The 25606-nt window shown below is 34.1% G+C and overlaps 1 protein-coding gene across 8 annotated transcripts in view; it reads right to left on the bottom strand.

The window, feature by feature from the left end:
- The window catches only part of LOC6567077 (protein FAM102B), a 51353-nt gene extending 32625 nt beyond the window's left edge, over positions 1-18728 (bottom strand). For 2 of the 8 annotated variants that reach the window (XM_032739633.2, XM_032739632.2), the window contains exons 1-2: positions 18660-18728; positions 17901-17987 (exon numbers count right to left, since the gene is read on the bottom strand). The gene's annotated coding sequence lies outside the window, so the exon portion shown is untranslated. The remainder of the gene's footprint in view (positions 1-17900; positions 17988-18659) is intronic. The other 6 variants (XM_032739634.2, XM_032739635.2, XM_032739637.2 and 3 more) reach the window with 4 other exon arrangements.
- Between the last annotated feature and the right edge of the window lie 6878 nt (positions 18729-25606).

The following is a 25606-nucleotide window of genomic DNA, read 5'->3' as shown; positions in this document are numbered from 1 at the left end:
ATGACGCATTGCTGATAAGTTGCTTATCACAAGCACTCTTTATAAACCTGTATATAAAGTACGAACTCTCCGATAAAAATTATCAAATTTGTGTTTATGACGACTTACTTCAAAACATGCACTTGAAAAGAGGGCCACAAAAAAGCACACAGATAAAATCAACACAACACAATACAAAACAGATTGTACAATAGGTAAACAGTAGAAGCAAAATGAAGACGTAATGCAAGCGCACCTTGATAATGAACGATAATTATTATATTACATGGCCCATGGTCACGGAATTACCTGGGACAGCAACAAGAAATCGCAATTGATCGACAAATGCGATATGGACATGGACATGATTGATGTATAACAAAATGCCCAAGCCGAGGAGCAGTCAAATTTAACTGAACTAATGGCCCGTTGAGTGCTGCGGAAGTCAATGGAATGCCGCCACTCTACCAAGTTGTTGAACTTTGTATGCCAAATTAACACACACACATAATTTCCAGCTTTAAGGGGGGAAAAAGCAGCTGAACAAATTGCAAAAAATAATACGCTGAAAAGTGTACGTCAATATTCCACGAATTTTGCACTCACTACAAAAATGTTTAAATATTGATTTTTTACCGTTTACGCAGATCAAATATTTCGCCTGAAGCAGCCTGAGCTTATTATCTGAAATTTGCCTTTTTTCGAAATTATTCGTTGAGTGGAGTTTGAACACAACTTGAGATCGTTGAAATGCACTCCAAACTGACATCGGACAAGTAATACACGAAAAATTTATTTAATTTCACTTGCTAAAAACCAGCTTATTAAGAAGTAGAAAAAAAAACAAATGAAAGCGGCTTAATTTTTGATACATGTTCTTTTCAATAGATATAGGTCAACCCTCGAAATACTCTATTCAAGGAATGTGAACTAAAAACCTCATTTCGCTACTCTTATTATCAGGTTTATTATGAAAAAAATTGCACAATTCGCTGGCTCAACATTTTGTAGTTACAAACTTTGCGAAAATTCCATGGAATCAAAAGTGCGAATACAGACAAAAAATTATATTATCATTAGCTCAGCAAATATTTACGATTAGACTTAATAAGCATCAGACTGGGCGGCAGGGGAGGCTGTGGGTGTGTATAATTTAAAAGCTGTTCGTGCCACAAATCGACAACTGACATGAAAAAAACTAAACAAAAGACACAATACAACAATACAACAATTTCAAAACATATTATTGGGAAAAAAATAATAATGATGATAAGGAAATACAACAATAGTATTATTATTATTACTGTGTGTGTGAGTTGAACAACAGAACACAGCAATCAAATCTGGTGCAAAGCAAATTTCGGCTGTCAATTCACAAAGAAATGTGTTATTTTAATTTTTTGCTGGTACAGAGTAAATTTCATCAAATAAAAAATAATAATGTAGGAGTGAAATGTTGAGTATATTCAAAACTTTTTTGTGGCTTTTTGGACTTTAGAAATATTTGTGCTCAACATTCATTCACATGAAAGTGTTTCAATTTTACTTGCACTATGTACATATATTTAAAAAGTCCCCTTCCTCCCCACTCACGTAGATGCCGCCATCAGCTTTGAGGCATTTAAAATGAAATTAAATTGTCGTGTCGTGTTTTTAATCTTCACAAATTAATTGCAATTTTTGCCATTACCAGACAGCAACTGACTGACTGACTGATTGAATGACTGACTGACAATTGTTTCAAGTTTTGTACTTCGACTTTCTACAATTTTCTCTTCACTTCAAGAAGCAAAAATGAATCAAGTCACAAAACTTGTTCTGTCTTCAGATTTCGCTAATGAAAATGAAACCCACACACACTCTACACACAGGCACAGAGAGAGATTGACAGAGTGCGATTATCTGGCACGTGATCAAGTCAAATGGGGAAAAATCATCTCAATTTCTTGAACAAAAATATATTTAGAAACTGAAACTGACATCATAATAAATTTTCGAAAAACAAACGAAAGACAAAGTTCGAAATTGAATTTATGACACGGTTGCACTAAGAATGGGGCAGGGGGCTCTGATTTTGGGGCTAAATAGGTGTGTGTGTGGGATGGTTGTATCTGTCTGTCGGTGTGTATGTGATCGTTTGTGTATATTTATTGAAAGCCAATAGCAATTAAATGCGCTGGAATTTTTTGGTTTGCTATGTGAGAAGAAGCTACACGGAAGTCAAGCTGAAATGCATTCAGTTGAGGCGCAGTTTGTTCCAATTTAGCTGCAAGGCAGCAGCACAAGATAATTAAGTTTAAAGCCCACTGCACAGTTCTTTGTTTAAATAAAGAACATACGAACATATAAATGGGCATGTCTGAATATACATTTATTTGTACACGTTGTAAATATTTGAGAATAAGTTGTTTTTTATTAGTGAATTATTTAGCATCTGCCCGGTGCAGGCGATGATGAAATAACCTGAATAATGTTTTTGAATTTATATCATAGTATATGAGAATAAAATTTAATTATTTTTTATACTCAAATTTTTGTCTATTAGAATTAAATCATGATAACATAGTTGCGCTTTCTTTTTTTTTTTTGTATGTTTAATGGTTTCTCGATTAAAACTCTCCGCAACTAACTTTATTGCAGGATACCTCAACAAATATTTGACGACTGCTGCTGCACAGTCTGGCAACTCTAAGCGATCCCTGTTAACACTTTCTAGAGCTGCCTGCTATGAAATCCCGCCCAGCGCTGCCATGCCTTTTACATAAATTAGCCACTTCAGACAGCAGCTGATTAATCGACACGTGTCGATAGTTGTTGTCAAAATGTAAAAACTTGGTGGGAAATTCATTTATGATAAAGAATTTATGCTTTATTAAAAAAGCCAGCGTACAGTACTTAGAAGTGGCTGCCAAGCGATAGATAATATAATTTTTAGTGTTTTGCTTTTATTGTTATTATTTGAATTCCTGTAGCATTGGAACAAACAAACAAACAGCTTTGAGTGGGGCTGACAGGCTGTTGTTGTTGTTGCTGAGTTGTTTAGCATAATAAATCGCTGTCACTTGGCATTGTTAAGTGAGGAGGTGATTGGACAAGTTGGCGTTGGGCAAGTATTTACATTTATGTATTTAAATACTTGTAATATTCATGAATACATTGTCATTTCGAGTGTAATGTGTATTATCAGAAAAGAGGGATTGGGTCTTAAAATAGTATGAGTTTTTTGTCTTAATTTTTAATAACATATTTTAAATATGTGTTGTAAATATATATCAATATTGCAAATGATACTAAAATAAATATTTTTATATTTACAATAAATAATAAAGGTTCGCATTAATAAACCAGTTACAGTAAACCTGTTTGTTTTGATTTTAAAAAATAGATTTCGAAAGCCCTTGATCTATAAAACAAGTAATGTTAATTTAATTTAATATTAGGTTAAAATACACACAAACAAAAAGACAGAGTATGTTTAGGTTACTTTTAGATCCATGTCGCCATCTTAGGCGTTCTTCTACAATGCTTATGGCATTTATTTATAGTCTATAGTATATCTCCCATCTATACTCTAATTTTACCTCAAAAAATGATAATAAATCATAATGAACTGCCTGTTTTTGGCCCAATAAAAAGTCTAGAAAGTCTAACAAAAACTGACAACATAATAAATTAAAAGCAAATATGTGAAATTCGTATGAATTTTTATACAGCTAACATCCATTAGGCCAACTTTTGTTGTCAAACAGGCAAAATACTGAGAGACTCCAGTTGCCTGCTATACATTTGTATTCATTTTTTTTAAATTCTGTCATTTTGTGCCAAATTGTTGTACTTTTTATTTTTGCTTTTTTATATGTTTGTGCTAAAAGTTTGTCGCCAACTTCATTGTTGCAGTGATATGATTAATTTGCTTAAACAAATGGATGTTGTTGTTTCTGTATTTGGGGCGTTGTTGTTTATCATATGGCTCGTGTGCGACTGAATAATTCGACCACTTGCCCATTTAATTTCATTTATTTGTATGCGCTGAGAGATAGGTTTTTATTGGTTAGGGGAATACAGACTGGGGCTTATTTTCGTTGTTTTTGGGCGGCACAAGGTCATTGCAGTAACTAATGGCTGTGTTTATGGTTTTGTGGAAAGGCCAGAAAGAGACAGAGAGAGGCTGAGCAACATTAAAGATATCCGCTTAGATTGCCAAAAATTTATTCAGAAGCTAAACAATTGCGAAACGCTTTGAACGTTCAATAAGAACTATATAAATCACCTTTATTGATTAGCAATTCCTAAATAAATAAAATTTGATTTATCTTGATTTTACTTAAATGGATGTCTAATTTATAATTCAGAATTTATTTCACAGTCATACAACTTAACTTGGATGCTTATAAACATAACAATATTTTAAATCATATGTATGTGCTATAATTATGTAATTTTTCTACGAGCTAAAAAATGGATTAAAAAATTATATAAAAAATATTTGATTTATCTGGATTATGTTTAAGTTGATGTCTTATTTGTAGATAGTTCTGTAATGTAATGAATAAAAAAATAATTAGTAGAAGTCATATAAATATATAATTTTATGTAATATGCGCAGAAATTATTAAGCCTTTTCTAATTCCTTTTGACTGTAATTTAATATTTACAAATAACTCTAGTCCCTCATTAATTCATAAAAACAACTTTTGCCTATTTTCATATTCTAACTAACTAACTAGTGTTACTATTTCTGAGGAACTCATAAATAATGCAAATTGCTGAACTGCTTCCACTTTGGATGAATGTCCAAAACAGTTGGTCACACCCTCAGCAGGCTGTCGGAGTGGGTGAAGAGTGTCAAGTTTCTATTATTCAACTTCATTGCATTGTTTTATACATTCTATTCTCAGCTCAGCTGCAAATAATTGCCAAGTAAACGAACTATGCAAAATGTGCATAAATAAATAAAAAGCCCACGTAAAAGTTGCTTCTATTTGGAAAACTTGACACTGTAAATATACCCTGTTTAGATATATATATATAAATATATTTTTATTTTGCAAACGAAGATGATAAATAAGTTTGGGCAATAATAAATATTAATAAACTATCATTTATTTATTTAGTTTTACTAAGCACTATTAAACAATTAAATTATAATTATAAATTATATAAAGTAATTTAAGTAAGTAATTTAATTTAATTTTTTACTGTGTAACATGTTCACAGTTTTATTACAGAGTATTTACTATTTGATAAGATTGATTTTTGCCCAGCTTATACAATTTTATACGCTTTTTGTTTTGACGAGCTCAACAAGCTCATCAGCAAATGTTTTCCGGCTTTGAAAATGAGCTACAACCAGTCCTCTCTATCCCCTCTCTATCTCTGGATCTAGTGGAGTGGGGCCCCCTTTTATTTTGGATCCGATCTGTCGACTGTACAAAAAATGAGGAAGTGCTTTAATTTGAAAATAAGCCGATGGCAACGACAAGTTTTGTTTTAGTTGGGCGACATTCCCACGTTAGACAATTGAAAACATCGAGAAGGCGAAGGGGGAGGGTTGGTGAGGGTGCTGGGGTAATTGTCGAAACTGGGACGCTATTTTAGGTGGACTCGAGTCGTAGTCTAAGCCCGAAGGTGACTGCAGCGGACTAAAATTGCAATTGTAGAGCCTAAAAGCCAGTTTGGGGTTTTCCTATTTTTTTATCGTTACTTCGTATTTTTGTCTCGCTCTTTAAAATTTATGTTGAACTTGTTCAGCATATTAAAAATTGTTTACATTGTTTTTGTATTTTTAGCGCCGCTTTTCAAAACGCTTCAAGAATGTCGTCGCATACCGATTGGAAACCTTGGCCCTGACTTGGATTTCTGACACTGGACACAAAAGGAGGCAGCATTGTTTTCAGCTGTTCATTTTCGTTTTCGGTTCAAGTTTGCGTTTCGATTGGTTTCTTAATACTATTTATTTTTTGAGCTAATGATTTGAAAACCCAACCGTTTGAAGTTGCTTATTTTCGAAGGGCGCCTTAGAGTTAATGAAGCCAGAATTTTTGGTGTTGTAGTAGCGTAAATCGAAAATAAAACAAAATTAAAGTTATATTAATGTTAGACTTTGGAAAAACCCTTAGCTAAATAAATACTAAGAAGGAAGTTATCTATTAAAATTCGTTAATCCATTTGACAAACTTAAGGAATACTCGTATGAAAACAATAGGAAGCTTGTTACAGATGTCAATCGTTATTCTTAAAGGAAAAACTTCAATTAAACAAAATATTATGGCGGCTACCGTAATAACGACATAAATCATAACTAGAATGAATCTCGTAACAGAAAAAAAAAAAATACATATATATACGTGAAAAAATAATAATATAACATGCTACAAAATGTTAATAAAAATAGTCAAATATTTGTCGGAAAAAATTCAAAACGAGAGGAATAAACAGAACATCTGCGATATAATCATAACTCTAATGTTAATTATAACTATTTAAATCTCGTATTGAAAAACATAAATATAAAACCTTGAAATTTTGAAAAAATACAAAAAGACATGGAATAATCCATCTCTGAGGCTAAACTTTTTTAAATTAGACCAATCTTGCAACATATATTGTTGCAAATTGGTTGTCTGAGTAACACACATATTACTAAAGAGTTAATAGCACCATTTCCAACACAACTTTCGTGACAACTCGACAACTCCCAGTTGTAACCCGAATAGCCCAGTATTTAGCTTTTTTAACAAAACTTTGCACAATTTTAAGCCGCAAAGCAAACACTTTTTACGTTTGCTCTATTTTTATTATTTTTTGGCAAAATGATTACGCGACTGGCATGGCAAATGACTCGACACGCAACTGAAAATGGAAATGGAATTGGGGATTTGGAATGGGAGTGTTGAAGTCACCGAGTGAAGTCATTTTGAGTACTGGAAGAAGCCATGGAGGCCTTTAATTAGTAACAACTTTTTTTTCATTATTATTATTTTATTTTTCTTTTTTGCTAGGTGGCAACGACATAAGCCACAAGGCTAACATAAATTCCAGAGTAGCCGTAGCTCTGAATCTGCGTTGTATTTAATCAAAGGCCGATTGCGTTTCAGAAAATACAGAATGTAAGAATACTCTAGTGAAGAGTGCTCTAGTCGAGTTGAACCAAAAAAAAAATAAATATAAAATTGATTAACTTCAATTAAAAATAAAATGTAACATTAAATTTAAATTTAAAAATAAGATATACATTTACAATTAGTAAAATCTCTGGGGTATTTATATGCAAAATGTTATTAACCCGATTCGAAAGATATATCTCTAAAATTGTAGATTATATTACAATCGATAAAATTATATATTTTTGAACTACGCATTGTATTTACATTTTAAATTTAAAGTGTCTCCCTGCTCTAGTCTCATTCATACAGATAGACAGATGGACATGTCTAAATCGACTCGACTCTTCATACTGATCAAGAGTATATATACTAGATGGTATCGAATATGCTTCCTCTCGCGTATTGATTACTTTTGCACAACTTCAATATACCCTATTCACTCAATTTCAATGGGTTGAGGGTATTTAAAAAGAGCAACTCTGGGTCCAAGTAAAGCTCCAACTTCCAAACGAGTTGCGGACACTTGAGACTTTGAGTGTTGCGAGATCCAGCGTGAAAAGTCATTAAATTACAGTAGCGATGCCCCGGGTATGGAGAGCCGAAGCGGGTAATTGAAGAGAGTTGCTTTCGCATGGTCACTCAATAGTGAAGAACCAGAACCACAACAAGTTTTAAGTGTTGGTTAACAAACGAAGAGTAGAAAAAGAGAGAAACAGAGAGGTGATTGATGATTCATAATAATCACAATTAAGTGATAGTTGAAATCATTATGGGTATTCCCGGAAGTGTGTCTATTACACTGGGGGAATACCCCTAAAGAGATATAAAAGTGACGTTCAAATAATAACCTAGCATTACATTTTGCCAACATTACTTTATAAATTGTTTTCTTTCTAAGAATTCGTATCTTATGTGACTTAACAGATTCAAACTAGTATTAAATTAGCGCTAGTTCGCATAATTTTTTCTACAAATCAGGTCATTACTCCGTTTCCCACTTCCCTTTCGTAAACTCATTATTTTCAGCGCTGATTCTTAAACATCAGCCACTAAAGCCCTTAAGCATAGCTAACAACAACAACAACAACATGTTGGAGACACGCCCCAACGAGACCCAAATGCCCCACTCAGTGTGGCAGGCAGTCAGTGGCAGAACTTAATTAAAAGACATAATAGCAGTGCACAATTCCCCCTCACAAACCAGTCAAGCATACAAAATAAATACTTGGAACGTTGTGCACATACTTCTGCTACCCACTGTAAGCACTGTATGTGCCTCGGTGTGGAGACGTTGCAACTGAACGTCCTTGAGTTGCATGCATCAACATAAGCGAGGGCTGTTCTTTAAGTGCACCCATGAATGTTAGGTGTTGGGCCAAAAATACTAAAACATTTATCGATGACATAAATCGATAACATTATTGATAATATTTACAAATTTGTTTTCTTATTTATAGTATAATTTTTTATTTATTTATTTGGTTAATTTAGACTTAGTGCGTGTACCAAATTAAAATGTTCAACATATATTTAGAAATTTAAAGAACAATATTAAATAAATGTAAAACAAAAGGTTTTTATTAAAAGTGATAATTAAGTTTACATTTAAAATCTAACAAATAATATAAAATAAATTCGTATTAAACATATTAAAATTTGATAAAAATACATGTATATAAATATCACACTATGAGAAAGATCAGTTGGCAATAAAAGTGTTTGATTTTCAAATTATCGATAACATATTTTTGAATATTGATTCAGGCCAAGGTTGACACATGATTTAAGTGCATTGAAGATGAACTGAAAAAAGATGTGAGAAAGATAAGAAAAACATTTGATGCGGCATATGTAACTAAAAACTGTAACGAGGGGCACTTGTCAAGTATTGCACAATCTGTATATAAAAATGTAACGAGCAACCCCATTTCAAAATGTACTCATAAGCGAACTCTCATCTTTGTACAAACTCTATTGCCCCCACCCCTTGCCCAACAGTTGAGAAAGAATATGAAAATTAAGTGCATACAATATCAAATGACAAAAACTGGTCTATCTCCCTCTCTCCCCCATTCGCCACTACACTAAAGATAGAGAGAGAGAGAGAGCAAAAGTTAAATAAAATTTAAATTTTTGTTTAAATTCGACACAGTTGTAAATATACTGAATTAATATATTTTGGTGTTTCAGTGGTTTGTTAACCGGTTCAGTAATTTTTTACTTGCGGCTTGTCGCTTGCCGATGACAAAATTAAAAAATATATCTAAAAAAAAGTGTTGCCAAATTGAATTAAGTGGCCAAGTTGGTTTTTTTTTTGAGGGCCTCGAGGATTTGTTAGTGAAATTAATTTGATGTATTTATGAATGGTGTATAAATACTTGTGAAATTGGTTTTCAATCTAAAAACTCAAGAAAATACAGGAAACATTTTCGTCAGACAAACGTTTCAAAAAACGCAAAGCAAAAAATATAATTATTGGGCAATAGAAGAATAACCTCCAAAGCTAGCAGCAGCAGCTGTAGCACATACAAAAAAAAAAAAAAGCACAACCAAAAAAACAAAAAGAACCGCTAAAAATTTGCCGCAACAACTAGAAGAAGCAGAATACGGTGGCAAGACAAAGGCAACAGGCGGAACTTGTTTCCGAGCCTAACAGCGACTATGAATATTCTCTCACATTGAAAACGGCAAAAGTCTTATACAAAGAGTGAGAGAGAACGAGCGACTGACAGACAGACAAAATGCGGCTGCTATTGTTATTTTATAGCTGTTTATTGTTGTTGTTAACGGCCAACCCCAACTGTACACACATATATACAAGTACAAACATATGTACAGCATAGTCTGCGACCCAGTGACGTCTTCCAAATGACGTCGCAATGTCGCCAATGAAACGAACACCCACACACACAGAGAAATTTAAACATGTATTTGTGTATGTAAATTACATGCATGCAACAAACTACAGCAAAAGCAACCAGCAGCGCCATGACCTCTGCACACTAGCACAGACGACAGTCTGAATGTGCTTGAATGTTAATTTTAACAGCAAACTGTTGTTGCCTTAGTCTGTTATCTGCTGTGTATGGCGTCACGGTGACTGTTAGAATAACAATTTTGCAGTGATGATTTTTTCTTCTTAATATGAATGAGTTTAAGAAGCATTGTGCATCTCTTATATTTTACAATATATGCAATTATTATTATATTTATTTTCATTTATATTTTATAATTTGTATTTTATGTACCACCCAAGATACAAGAGATTTTGTTGGCAACGTTATTTGAACAGTTTTCTTAAAATATTTTTAGATATGTATGTCCGTTTGAAAATTTGTTTTGCCAACTGTTCTGACAAAATATTGATTTGAAGTCATAGCTTCCATTAAAGATAACATTCGTAAGTTTAGACAACTGTTTTTTTTTTTAATAACCATAAAAACTGTGCGCATGTTTCCTTTTATTTTTGTTGGTTTATAGAAAAAGTGAACGTCTACTACAAAAAAAGCGTATTTTTGCTTTTTACAAAACAGCCATTTGTTAGTTTGAATTTAACATATGCAATGTCTCAGCCAAAGCTCAAAGCTATTTATTAATCAAGTTGATAGTTTATAGCTAGTTTGATGAAATTGAAATTTTTAATTTCAACGCATTAAATTACCTATTTTATTGTAAAATTGTCACCATTTTTTACCGAATCTGTTGAACTGATTAACAAACGTAATGAAAGTTTCAAGCTGCATTTAAAACTAGCAATATAAAATATATATTTTAAATACTTATTCATGTATGGCAATAATATAATATGTAAGTAAAAGTAAACCAGTCTTCTGTTCTCACAAATAGTTTTATAGTATTTTTTGTTAAGAGTCTTTCTTATATACAGCTGCGGCCAACATATTAGAAAATTATATTAAAAAAAATATTATTAAGTCTCATATGTTGACATTCTCACAGTGGATTCTTTGAACTCGTTTCAAACAAATTTCAATGCGTCAGACCCAAAACAAAAAAATACTCCTAAGGGCAATTTAAATGTTAGTTGGCGAACTATGAACCTTGACATTATATTTTTTGGTAAGGCTGATTTTCTTGAACTGCTAGTTGACTGCTTGTAATATGTCAGAATTAAGCTGTCCAGTTAATATTGTAATAATATTGTATTGTATATTAATTAATATTGTAATATTGTATAATATATAATATCAATATATTGTCAATAAACTCTCTCGGTTACATAACTTCGATCAATATTTTTACTTTGAGGCTCATCAAGTCGAGACACAGCCCTAAACAGGAAATATATAAAATTAAGGTATTAAGGTATAAAATTGGTGCCTGGAGTTATGCCATGACGATGAATATGCTCTATATGATACAGCACTTATATTTTTATAACATATATATGACCTAGGTAATCTAAAAAAAATTGTTTGTGGGTACAATTATCCAATAATAAAGACAATGCTTTATCTGAACAATCACTCTATTTTGTATTATATTGCCCACAACTGAGTCTACATTAGACTAAAAAACGGAATGAGCAAATATGTCGAGGAATAAGCTGAACCAAGCTTTAAGTTTTAAAAGAAATAGGTAAACTAAGAAAACAGAGAATGGGTAACTATGTCGAGGAGTAAAATATTTAGCTTTTTGGTTTCTAAAGAATACCAAAAGAAAAAAAAAAAAATTGTCATTATACATCTTATCAAGTATTTCTATAATTCTCACCGAAGCTGTACACATTGTATATATTTTTCCAGCTCACTAGGCAAATTTATTCGGTTTGTCTTTGAAATTCCAATTTATTGTGTATTTTTGGTGCTTGTGCACCCTGAATAAAAAACAAAACTGGTTTATTTAAATCGCCTTTGCTCTATTTAAGTTGAGGGTTTTTTCTACCCATTTATTAACGTTTTTTGTTTGTTAATTTGATGGTTTTTGTATTTTTTTCATTAGTAACAAAACCAATTTGCATGCGAAACATATTTGTAGGTTGTTGTGGGGCTTATGCAAAGATTTACTAAATTTAATTTGTTGACTTTTATTAGTCAAGGTCGTCTTTGGCTTATCAGCGGAAAGGTGGACGGAGGGGGTAGAGCTTATCACTATTTGGGTCCCTCTCTTTTCTTTGTTTTTTATTATTTTGTCGTTTGTTAATTTGTAGTGTTTTATTTGCATTTAACGATCAACGTATTCTCTTATCGAAAGTAGCTGCTATCGAATTGTGTCTTTATCAGGGAACTGCAAATTTAATGGTTTAACGGTTTCAATCGAAATGGCAAACATCAAAATTATTGCTCTTCTTTGATACCAAGTTATTTCGATTCAAGACCATTCTTATCTGTTTGTTTTAGAAACAGGGCGATTAATAAACAGAAATAGCAGAGCTGATTCTTGGAAATTGATTTATGGCTAACACGATTTTGATTAAAATAAGTTGAGTTTTAATTATTATTTATTTCTTAGTATTCTTACTGTTACATTCCCATTTATTTTCCTTTGAATAACCTTAGGAATTTATTTTCAAAAATATTACAGTTGGAATTACAAATTTATATTCGTCAATTAAATTTTATTTTGGTAGTTAATTAAATCCAGCAAATTCACTCAAAAACCCAATGTTCGATTTCAATTTCCAATGATTATACATATTACTTAAGGTTTAACATTATTTTGAGGAATTTTTCAATAACGTACGAGAAAAAGATCTCAAGTTGTTAAATTTAATTTTTATTTATAAAAAGCTCTAATCAAGAAATTTTTATATTTGGCAATTTTTTTTTTTTTTTTTTTGGATTTTATTACATCCTGAGAATTTGATTACAAGCGCCATGTTTGAATTCCCAGCTGCATTGATACAAAATTATTTAGCTTTAAAATTATGTTGAGGTACATTTCAATAACGTTTGTAGGAGATTAAAAGCTTACTTTGAATAATGCAATCACATGTGGAATTCACATGAAATTCATATGAAAATAAATATTTATTGGGCTCTTGGGTGATATTTAATAATAATCGTTATCAAGTGCTTTTTATAAATTGAACTTGACAGAAAGCTCGTTACTTTTAAAAAGCTACATATATAAAACACTCTTTCCCCCTCTCTTTCTCTATCTATCTCCCTCTGTGTCAGTTATTAAGAGTACCTTATATATTACATACATACAAAGGAGATTCCCCGCCTGTCGCTTCAACCTACACGATTTCAGTCAAGCGCAACTTATCAACAACAACGAGAAATACACATGCCAAAGAGTTCGCTTTACTTTTCTTTTTTTTATCAGCAGGCTAAAAATAAAAGTAACAACAACAACGACAACAGCAAAAAAGTTGTCAGCATGCGAAAAAAAGACTGAATGAAAGGCAGGCAACGTAAATAGAATGAGTAAAGAGCGCAAAGAGAAAGGAAAGTGGAGGGGGAGAGGGAATGGAGAACTCAAGTGGAGAGAGAGAGAGAGGATTGTAGAGTAGCTATAGAGCTTGTAGAGTAGAGCCCACGCCTTCTAGTGCTCTGTAAACGCTTTAAAGTTAGCGCCTGCTCTACACATCACGCCCCTACCCTCCTCCCACCCTTCATAAACCACCCCTCCCACTGCTCGGTAAAAGTTCAGCGCCCCTGAAGAACGACTTGGGTTTGGGATGTGGAGTAAATTTAAAGTTGCTTCACGAAAGAAAATGTCGGTTGACCCATAAAGCGGGCCAAATTGATTATTCCAGCCCATTCACAGCACATGCAGCAGCAGAAGTGAACCCTCAGCCCTCGATTAGATTTACACCTGTCCCCTCTGCTCTGACGCATGCCGGCAAAACAAGCGAACCATGTCACCCTCCTCTCCCACTCCCTCTCCTGCCATTGACTACTATGTGTACTGTATTTTATAGACATAGTGAATGAAGGGAGGGAATATTACACTGGACGCGTGCTCGACACGCGACCAAAACAAACTTATTTCTTCTGCGATACCCTGTAATATGCGTGCTCGACACGCGACCAAAACAAACTTATTTCTTCTGCGATACCCTGTAATATGTCATGGGGGAAATAAAGATCGCTTGGTATAAGTATACGTGCAAGTATAAGTATAGAGCAGCCAAGTTAACGAGCAGCGAGCTCACCATGCACTAGGCCACAGTCAACATTTTGACCGAAGTGCGCTCGTCTCTCCGTCCTCAGCACAGGAAGCCTAGCCGACCTAGCATGGGACGAAAGATCGCAGTTAGCTTTTATTCGATTTGACGCTTCTATGCATTGTATGCTTAGGTATATAATCTAGCAAAATATAAGTACTATTTGAAATTTGAATCAATGCTATTTGCAATAGATTTCTTCTAGGTAAGGACTACCTAGAAATATAAGCTCTCATTCACTTCCCTTGTGTTACTAAATTCACTTTACACTTGATTTGCAGGGCATGCTTTGGGGTCTCCCCAGTTTCGACGGTGCATAGTAACTGTAAAATCAATAAGTCCCATCCAGGCAAGTGGCAGGTGTGTAGGAAATATGCCACCACTGACTTGTCCAACAAACAAGACTCGGCTAAAATGCAACGCTTATGCGGAAGTCGGAAACGATTTTCACATGCCCAAAGATGATTATGTAAACTGGGCCCAAGTGTGTGAGCTAATGACGATGATGATAATGATGATGACGATATGTTGAAATTCAGATTGCGAGGAAGTGGGCAGGTGAAATGAAAGCAGATTATAAGCAAATGGTTATTATAAAGCATGAAAGCTTGTAAACTGAGAGATGATAAATATTCTCTACCTTATGTCAAGCTCTTCTGCTGAGTCTAAGCTCCTTTTTCTTTAGGCGAAAGTTGAGAATTTGATATTTCATAGAAAATCTTGTTTCCTTTAGGGTTTCAAATTCAAAATACAAATAAAGTGTGTGCCAGTTAAATTAATAATTTTTAAATTTGAGAACATTTCGAAATCAATAGGCAATAATCGATAATTGCTTAAAGCGAATATTTTGGAACTATTCAAATCTTTAATTTAGTTAAAATGATGTTAAGTGGAGGCAACTTTGCATAGACACAAAGGGATTTCGATTGAATTTATTGTGAGGAAATTATAATTGGGGCCCTCATTTATAAAATTCGGCCACGCACCCTTATCAACCCATTAAATATAATTATTTTTTTGGAATGTCAAATAATAATTAAATATCTTTAGTAATGCACAAAGATGTGTGGTTTTTCGTTCTTTGATAAAATGGATGGAATGAGTTAATAATTTAATAATTGAAAGATTGTTTATTTAGTGTTTTAGGTGCTTTCGTTTTTTTACTTTTCCTCGAATTTCCAAATCATTTAAAAATAATTTCCAGAAAATGTAGAATATTATGCTCCTATAATATCATGATAGCTGAAATAATAATTAATATAGATCCTTAATGGTTTTCTATTAAACTTCTACAAATCTATCGTACTACATTTAATTTCTTTTAGATAATTGTGCTTTAAAAAATGATATTACTCATTCATCAAAAATAAAAGAAATCCATTTAAGAAAGAATTTCATCCTCATAAATCTTCTTAAAATGCGGCATATACCGAATTGTTATTTATTACACAGACAGACGCCAATACATATATATATATATATATATATATATATATATATATATATATATATATATATATATATATATATACGTATATATAAATTCATGCATATAACACCCTAAAAAATAAAAGATGGCAAATAACTAAATCCCATCCATAGCTAAACCCCATTCACAGCTGTCGCTGCAGGCTGAAATAAATGATGATATATATATATATATATATTATATATATATATTTTTTTTTTTTTCAATTTGAGACTGTCGACGTGCGATGCTGGAAGAGGGGTAATCTAATCAAAATCAAATCAGTGCCAATGAGCTTAATGCAATTGGGGTGAGAGGGAGGATGTGGGGATGAGGGTTTAACTAAGTGGGAGGCTTCTTTCTGTTTTTCGTTATGGAAGCTTAAGCTGCGACCTTTAATGAGGATACAGTAAATTAAATGCACTTTTTCGCTTAGGGCAGAAGTGAACTTTTAACCTTAACAGTCGCTTAGCTAATGGACTAACCTTTGACTTTGGCTTTGTGTAGGTCTTTACCTTTGTACCTGTGCATAAAGCTCGCTCACTACTCTTTATGGCCGGAAGAGATCAATTTGTGGGCTTGGGGCCCGGCAGCTTGCGCAATTTAATTGCCTAATTGCAGTCAGAGATACAAATACAGATAGAGATAGAGATATAATTGCAAGTCTAGCAAAAAAGGAAAAGGGTTGGGGCACAATTCAATTCTCAGAGCTATATAGGAATGAGCAGAGAGAGCGCGAGAGAGAAGAGAAAGGGGGTCAGAGTAAGGGACTGAGAGAGAGCACTGAACTTGCGGAACGAGTTCAGCAAGATTTTTACAAAAAAAAAAAGAATAAACACGTAAGAAAGTAAGAAAGCGAATATTGTCAATTGTAAAACACCCTGTAAAATTTAAATTTACTTACGAATTTTATTAATACAAATTATAAAAGTATCCATTGATTAATTTCAGAGATAATTTTATTTCTCAAAATCTAACATTTTTGGCGAAAATTAAATCAACTTGTAAAAACTTTTTTAAGATTGAATTCTAGAAATTATAAAGATAATAATTAATATTAAATAATTTTAAATTTATTACTTTAAATCAGATTGGAAACAGCAGCGATTAAAACATTTTAAAAAAAAATTTTCTTCTACCTATTAAATTGAATAATAATATTTTTAGCACTAACAGAAATATCAAAATGATTAGTTAATATTGCAGCAAAAACTAGCAGAGTTACACAGACGTGAAAGAAAATGATGATGTATGGATATATATTTATATGTTTTTAAAGCAGGCAATTAAACAGAATCGAATTTCTGTCTAAGGTTTGGTTCCGAGTTTAAATCGGTTGATTGCAGCTAACAATTCCGATGTCGGCTTAAATCATTTGAATCACGGAATCAAAAATGTCGAATTTTGGTGCCGACTGTGGCTCTGATTCCGGTTCCGATTTCGGTTTGAATCAGAGAATATTGAATTGAGATTTCGATTCTGGTTCTAAATTTCAACAAGTTGCGATTCCGGTTCCTCTTAATGCTTTGTCAACTACATAGACACATTTATAATACCCAATATTTCAAATATTTAATGGCTACAGGGTATTCTAAAGATTTGAATGGCGCTTAGAAGACGAGCGAGTGTAGTAGTTGTGTGCCCCTGTGTGTGTGTGTTTGTGTGCGTGTGCGCGTTATTATTTTGTAGTTGTATTTTTTTATATCTACTTTGTGAGTATTTCAAGTTCAAAGCATTCCATTCGATTTGATTTTCGTGTGCTTATGCAAACCAAGTAAACATCCATATTTTTGTGAGTGTATTCATGAATTTATTTATGCGTATATACATTGATTTTGAATGAAATTTCCTTTCTTTGCGCAATTTTTTTCTCATTTTTATTTACAATTCGGTAAAAGTGAACAGCAGAAATTTGCAATTTATTGCTATTCGATTTGTTTCACACGAATAAACAAATGAAAATGAAAAAAAATTAATGTGCGAGATTTGTATAAATATTTCAGCTTCATGGTAATTGCTTTGTATTGGCGTTCATTTCTATTTTTTAGTTTTTTGTTTGTGAGAAGACCTCGAAAAAGTTCGCATCAACTTTCAAAATGAGAAAAGCTTAACAGCAATAACGTAAATAAAATGTTAACTTTAACATTTCACATCAATTCGCAATTTGTGTTAATCATAGTCGAATTCAACATTTGTAAATAGTTTTGAAACTCACCTCGCAATAATTTCAACTTGCAAATCTTTTCACAATTCACACGTTGTGGGTGGGGTGTGTTGTTGTTGTTGTGGACGTCACGAGCAGCTGTTGAAAGCGCGCGGCGCAAGGCAGACATCGAGTGAGAAAGAGAGGGAAACAACAAATATTTCGATTAAAAACACTTTTTGCGCGCACAAAACACAAAACTAGCAACATTTTGCGAACGAAACACAATGAGATAAAAATGAACAGCAGCAACAATAAAAACAACAACAATAACAACAACGAATTTATTTTTTTCGCTCAATGAGCATAAAAATCGAATATTGAAGGTGCCGTTCTCTCTCTCTCTCTCTTTCTCTGTATTGGTGCGAGAGGGAGAAATAAAATGACGGGCGTCGTATTAAATACAGTTATTGCTGTCATTGTTGTTGCTTTGCGTTTTGTTTTGTTTTCGGATTTGTGCTGTTCTTCTTCTTCTTGTTGTTGCAATTAATATGAGAATTTTGCCACACACGAAGAAGGAGCAGCATTAAATGCAATTAATTTGTATGACAAGTTTTTTATTTTGTTTATTGTTTAATTTATGCATTTCACTTTAGTTATTCTCAACACTTTTATCAAAAAACATTTTTGTGGTGAAAAGACGCAAAACACACACACACATAGACATACACATACACACACACACATAGTCGCACACAAATAGGCGCACACAACCATACATAGATGCTGCTGCTGCTACTTCTTCTTTTCAGTTGTTGTTGCTTTGCTCACCGAAAAAAGGGAGAGAATTTTTAGATTCGCGTTTTGTTTGGTTTTTTGTATTTATATTGAATATTGTTTGATTTTGATTTGCAGCAGGTTCAATTCTGTTAAATCCACGAAGAAAAAAACACCACCCACGAAACGAAAATCATTCAAAATGAGCCAAATTTCAGCGAGCAACTTGGGAAAATTTGTTGAAACACACACAACGCTTGTGCGGCTGTTTTCTTTTTTCGAACTAATAATAATAATAATTGTGATTATTATTAATATTATTAAGTTGGAAGCCCAACACACAAACACACACACACAGAAACACTGCAAATTGCAAACGCACCCAAAACGCGACTTTACCGTCCACTTGTAAAATTATTAATGCTAACATATCATGTTAATTTTCTCTGTGCTGTGCACTGGCATGTTATGTTATGCTCAAATGAGCATGTTAACCTTTCTTAAATGTTAACATTCAGCAAATGTGAGCAAGGCGACTCAATGGACTGCCAAGAGTCTAGGTGAAAATTATAATTATTTTTTGAGAAACAGCCCTAGATTGGATACATTAATTGCTTAGTTTTTGTTGAAATATTAAATTGCCTCACTGTTATACTCAAAATGGGTATGTTATTTTTAACATGCTGTTCATTTTGAATGGGCACTCACTTTGTCGCTCGGAAAGAATTTGACGGTGCACGCTGTTGACAATTTCGCCATCTACTGTATTTTACGTGCAACCTGCGACGGCATAGAAAGCACAGACGTGAACCTTAAATGAACGTTGCTTTACTCTTACTATGAAAATGTGGTGCAGTTTTTCAAATATTAAAACCCATACGACTTGCAAATATATTTTAATATATTTATTTTTTCATTTCTCTATTTTAGAAATTATATATTTAGCATGGCTTTCACAAAAATGAACAATATTTAGCTTTGCTCAATAATTTTTTAAGTTCTAAAATCGCTTCAGGCACAATGTTTAAAATCCATTTTGAAGTCTGAGTTTTTAACATAGATAATCGAGTTATCTTTTATATTATATAACAGTTTCGAAGTGGTAATTATTAGTAGCGGTTTTTAGAGTTGTGCTATTTATTATTTATTTAATGTTGACAAAAAACAGTTCATAGGTTTTAAGAAATGTTTGAATAAAGAAAAATTTAATATTAATTAAATACAATCTTAAAAATTTGTATATACAATTAAAATAGAGATATGAACGAAAAATAATAAAAAAAATAAAATAATAAATGTTGGTGCATTTAATGGCGTTCGTAGCTTAGTCATAAGAAAAGTAAAAGCGTTAAGGAACAGAGACAAAGAGTGAGACAGACAATACTAGGAAAATATCTGAAGTTTTGGTAAAACAAGTTTACCACATATATGCCTCAATATGGTGTAGGTTCACCTCAACTGCCAATTACAAAGAACTTAAATTAAAGGACTTTAATGTGCATAGCCTTAAATATATAGTAACTGAACTCATAGTCTATGAATTTGTAGGCCCCATCATGCCAATTGCAAACACTACTTGCACTTGTAAATTTTATGAGCGTCACGTTGGTTGGGGTCACCACACCAAGAACTAGCAAGGACTACCAAGGCCTGTTAAGGCCTCAGAAAGGGGAAACGGGCAATGGCGCTCTGCAATTGCAATTACGTGCCGTAGAGTTACCAGGGAGCATTATGGCCGCAACATGTTGATCGGTGTGTGTGTGTGCTGGTAAACCGTTAGATGGATGGCTGCATGGCGCGGCGCGGAGCCTGCCCTATTTGGTGTGTTATCTATTGCTCCGCTGGGCGCTGCGCAACGCGAGCTGCGAAAGTTTTTAATTAAGAACTGCAGCTGAGCAGATGGGCAGCGTTAATAAGTCTGCTTTTATGAATATTGGCAGTTGTATACGCGACAAAATTGTCGTCCTTCCCATGACTCTCTCTCTATCTCTATCTCTCTCTCTCCCTCTGTTTGACGTTGTCCTCCAATTTCGATCGATTTGTGTTTTGCAGCGCCCAAAAAATGAATAGAAAAATACAAAATAGAAATTCAAATACAAATCAATCTGCATATTGAAATATGCACATAACTTGTACTTGGTGGCTAGTTGGAAAACGGAGGCGACACAGCCCTGGCCTCTTGGCTGCTCTACTGCCAAAAACTTTGCCCGTAGCCAGGCCAAAAGTCAAGTTTTTTCTGGGCCTTGTTGTTGGTGATGTTGATGTTGTTGTTCTTTTTGGCTGCCTGCATGCGAAGCAAAATTGAAAAACTATTTCTCAACAACAAAATCAAAGCAGGCGCTGACTTCAAGAAATAAAAAAAAACAAAAAAATAAACAACAAAAAATGTATGCATAAAATTTCCATAATACAATTTCGATAATTTCACAAGTCAGAGGTAGAAATAGAAAATGCATTTTCCTTGTGCAGCTGGCGCTAAAATCCAATTGCTGTTCCCGACCCTGACAGCCCATCAAGTTTTTGCAACGCGTACATGAAGTAGGCGACGAGTTGACATTTTCTTAGCTCTCCCTTTTTTGTGTGTGTTGCATGCCACAAAACAACAACAGCAAATTGCGAATTGCAACAAACAGTTACCAGAGGAGACTAACAAGAATCTGGTTTTGACGAGCTTCGCATTTTTTGGCAAACTTCGTGAAACCATCAATCATCCATCGACTACGAATTTTGAGGTGAGGAGCTTGTTCTCCGTGTTCGTGGTGTGTCTGTCCGTGTGTGTCTGACTTTTGAGTGCGAAATTCCAGATTGGGGCAAGTCCGCAACGCAACGACGGCTGCCGGAAATAAGTTACATCAAATGAAATGAAATAAACTATTGGTAATTATTTTAGTACAATTACATTTAGTTGAATATAGTTTTAAATTTGTAGTCAATTAAACGGTGCATGTTTTTGTGTTTAATCAAAGTCATATTTATTTGTAATGTGAAATAAATCAAATATGAGTAGAAAACATAGTTGAACTGCAGGACTTCAACTTTTAAGCGCCTTAAATAGCCATCAAGTTGAGTCGTGGTCCTGGCAGCACTTGTCAATCATGATTGCGACTGTACAAGGAAAAGTCCAACATAAACAGTGGCCTCAAGTGTTTATCCAGCAACAGGAACAGCAACAGGAAGCGGAACACGAAATGGCAGAGTGCAACCAGAGCACGAGAGATAAACTTTAACTTGCACTGTCAGCAATTTTTCTGTAAACTTGCTTTTCTTTTCTATTTTTTTTCCACATGCCAACTTTGCTGTCAGCTTTGTTTTCTTAGCCGACAAATGACAAATGACGTCAGGCGGTGCGATTTTCTACCAGGGCGGAACATGTCACGCTGAAACTTTGAACCAAATGCTGCACAAACACACAAAGTGCATGCAAAACTTTCATAATTGAAATGCGTTAAGTAAATGGCCAAAAGTCAAACATTAAGTGGTATGATCAAAGTTTAAGGCTCAACTTTCAGTTTTCAGCAAAAGTTTTCGATTTCGGTTAATACGGTTTGCATAGTTGTTGCGTTTGTTGCATTTGAATGACTTCGTTTCATTCACGGCTCAAAGCCCTAATCTGCTATCCACTTTGTATCTTCCGCAGTCGTTCCTTTTTGGGCTTGTATTCACTGCCAATCCAATCTTTGCACTCATTATATAATTCTCCAGCAGAATCTGGTCGTCACAGATTTCTTGTCACATGTAGATGATATACATGTATGTATGTACAGATATCCATCAATAACTTCATATTATCATAATTGATTTCCCTTAACATCTCTGATGCAAGTGCATACGGTTCATCAAATAGCATAGAACACTGTACTTGCTTATGGGCCTCATTATTCCAATCGTGTCATAGCATTTTAAGCTTGTTTTAAATTTGCATCATTTGATTTGAAATGATCGCATTTAGCTTGCGAACCGCATCCAACTAAATCAGACATCAAATCTCTGTTCTTACACTTCACAACACTGACAAACCGTATTGTTTTTCTTCAACTGATGCTTGAAGGAAAATGTATTTTACTTAAGCTCATCTGAAGACTCATTAACTTCAATATTGGCTAGGCTGATAACTGCGCCAGTATCCTGAATCCTCTTCATTTTGCATGGGTCCTTCCCGGCACACGAGCTTTCCACTGCTCGAAATCCGTGCTGATGCGCCAGCCTAAACTTTTCAGCAATCGATGATGCACTCCCAGGGAACAAGAAATTCACATGTGCTGCGAATTTCAAAGGCATTCTAAAACTTAATGTCAATTTTATTGAACGAAATTAGTTAATTTGAACACTTTTATTAAAATTTGGAACAAATATGTTAAGCTTTAGTTCTAAGACTGTAACATAACATCTGCAACTGTAACTGTAACATCTGTGTAATGTGCAACTATGTAATTAACATTGATATCGATGTCGATCGATATCAAGGGTGTGATCACCAAATTGAAGAAGAAGAGAGACTCGTTGTGAATGAAGATAAAAAAATAAACGCATTCTAGAGAGAAGGGAGAAAGGTGTTTTAATTTTGACAGCCACAAAAGTTTTCACAAATACAAATATTTTAGATAGTTTAAAAAAACATACATAACTTTTAATTTAAGGCAGATAATAATGAGTTTCTGAGAGATGTAAAACAAGGCTTGTTAATTTTAATTTATAATTTATTTTCGAATCGAAAGAGAATAAAATGTTAGTTTTCAGTCCGATTTTCTTTCTTAGGATACGTAGGAGTACACGAAAAGGGAAAGGAGATGCATGCATTCCCTGCACACTTCCACTTCAACGCAAACAATAAATTCTAAATCAATTGCAACTCGCAGACAACTGTATTTCACTCAGATGCAAGTTGGCAGATATGCACCAGTTAGGCAAAGTACACAACACACACCAAGCCACCCACACACACACCCACGCACACACTCACACACACACACAGACAATATTATTTATACTGATGTCATAGGGATTTGCTTTGTGTTTAACCGATAACAAATCAGTTCCTAAAGCAATTCGAGACTCGACGGCGAATCTTAATTGCATTTTGCAACTGATTCGATGCTCGGATTCCGTTCATTTTGATTGCAAACTCCGGATCTATGGCTCTGTCCGTTCTGATGCTCTGTGTGTGTGATTATTGCCATGCATTGTATTTACTTTCTGCATATGCTCTGTGTGTGAGTGTGTGTGTGTGTGTGGCCAGAACATCATTAACCAACTACTCAAGTCGTTATTAAATATGTATTTTAAATGTTGCATTTTTATGTTTAAATTGATGTTAAATATTTGTGCTTAGCTTGTTTATGATGATTATTTGATTAACTGCATTTAAACAAATAGTGTAATGTGATTCTTATGAAATATTTGACGTGATTTCACTTTTATTTATTGAGGCTCTCAATTGGGGAACATAAATGTGAAAGGTCTCAACTTTATTAAATTATTCAGTCAGCTGCCCGTTGACCTTATCCGAATCGAGAAACAAATTAAGCCGAGCACAAAGTGCTCGGGAGCAAATTGAGGAGCGCAGTCGAGTTATCATAGAAATGAGTTATTTGCTAGACAGATCACCATAAATAAGTGGCAGGGTGGCTTAAAGACCAATACACAATGCACAATACACAATATGCAATGTACAATGTACAATGTACAATGTACAAAGTACTATTTACAGGCAGACACAACGGCGCATCAAAGGGCTGCCTTGGGGCCAAGTTCTTTAAGCCACGTTGCAACAACATTGGGGCGCAAAAATACAGCTACAACCAAAAAGGATGTTGTAGGCGAGTGAGCTCGACTCCCGCATACCCTGTTACCCTGTTAAGTTGTATATTTGATTTCAGATTTCAGTTTCGACTGTTGATCCTGAACAGGAATAAATATGCTTTGTGGGGATGCAGGTGCTTTCTTCTGCCTGATGCATACTTTGGCACATCACCATTATACCCTTCTTACTCATTTTAAGTGGGTTCAGAGCACAAAATAAAAATGATTACTTGCCGGACAATTGCAGGGGAGTGACGGATTTTAGAGATACCTTGTATCCATATAAAAATACGGATTAATAAGAAACATCTGTGTTTGTATTGGAATTATAATCAAATTTATATTTTATACAAACAATTATTAATTATTATAATTTTAATGTGAAAATCTTCTCATTTTGGAAGGTGCCACAAATAAAGAGTTGCGTCCAGTTCCAATTGGACTGGCGGCCAAGGTGCAAGGTGGTCTCGACTCGAAGGGCCGCAGGACTGGCGCAAAAGGACAACCCAACAAATTTGATTATGATTTAAGGTCCTGCGGCTATGATGGCAGCTGAAGATGGAGCTGGAGAAAGTTCACCTTAAACTTTAAAACTTGGCAGTGGTGGCTAATGAGCTTGGATAGAATCGAGGAGCGAGGAAGGACCAGGGAAGAGGGAGGGGGGATGATGGGCAATTGCTACCGAAATGTCAATTGGCGCATGCCTTTTGGGCAAGTAATTATGTTTGATGACTTGGTGGTCGGTTATGCTGCTGCTGATGCTGATGCTGCTGCTGCTGCAGCACTAAAAGCAAAGCGAGTAGGTCTCATGCAAGGATGAAGCAATGTTGCTCAAAGGGAGACAACTCCAACTCCAAAATCAAAGATAGCAATCCGAATGGACACAAAACTAATTATTTTGGAGAGCTGGTTTGTTGTTCTACTTGTCAAGTGATATGACATCGTCGGTTATAAGATTACATACGTTAGAAATTTTATTCAAATTCAGCTTTGCAAATTCAAATAGAAATAGTCCAAAAAACGCTGCTCAAAATGAAATTTATCATGAGGGAACACACCACCTAGTGTTCGGTAGCGGAAACGAACAATCGAAGCAGTTTTATGGCAACAGCTTATCGCAAACATAGAACATCGAATTATTAATAAAAGCAGTACTGTTACCTCTTGCATGGATTGCACAGCTTCACTTTTTAAAGAAGCAG

The sequence above is a fragment of the Drosophila grimshawi genome, unplaced genomic scaffold (genome assembly GCF_018153295.1).
Source record: "Drosophila grimshawi isolate 15287-2541.00 unplaced genomic scaffold, ASM1815329v1 contig_1377, whole genome shotgun sequence".
In the NCBI taxonomy this organism is placed as follows: Eukaryota; Metazoa; Arthropoda; class Insecta; order Diptera; family Drosophilidae; genus Drosophila; species Drosophila grimshawi.
Note: the sequence above shows the minus strand (reverse complement) of the source record. Positions and strands in the feature narration are given on the sequence as shown.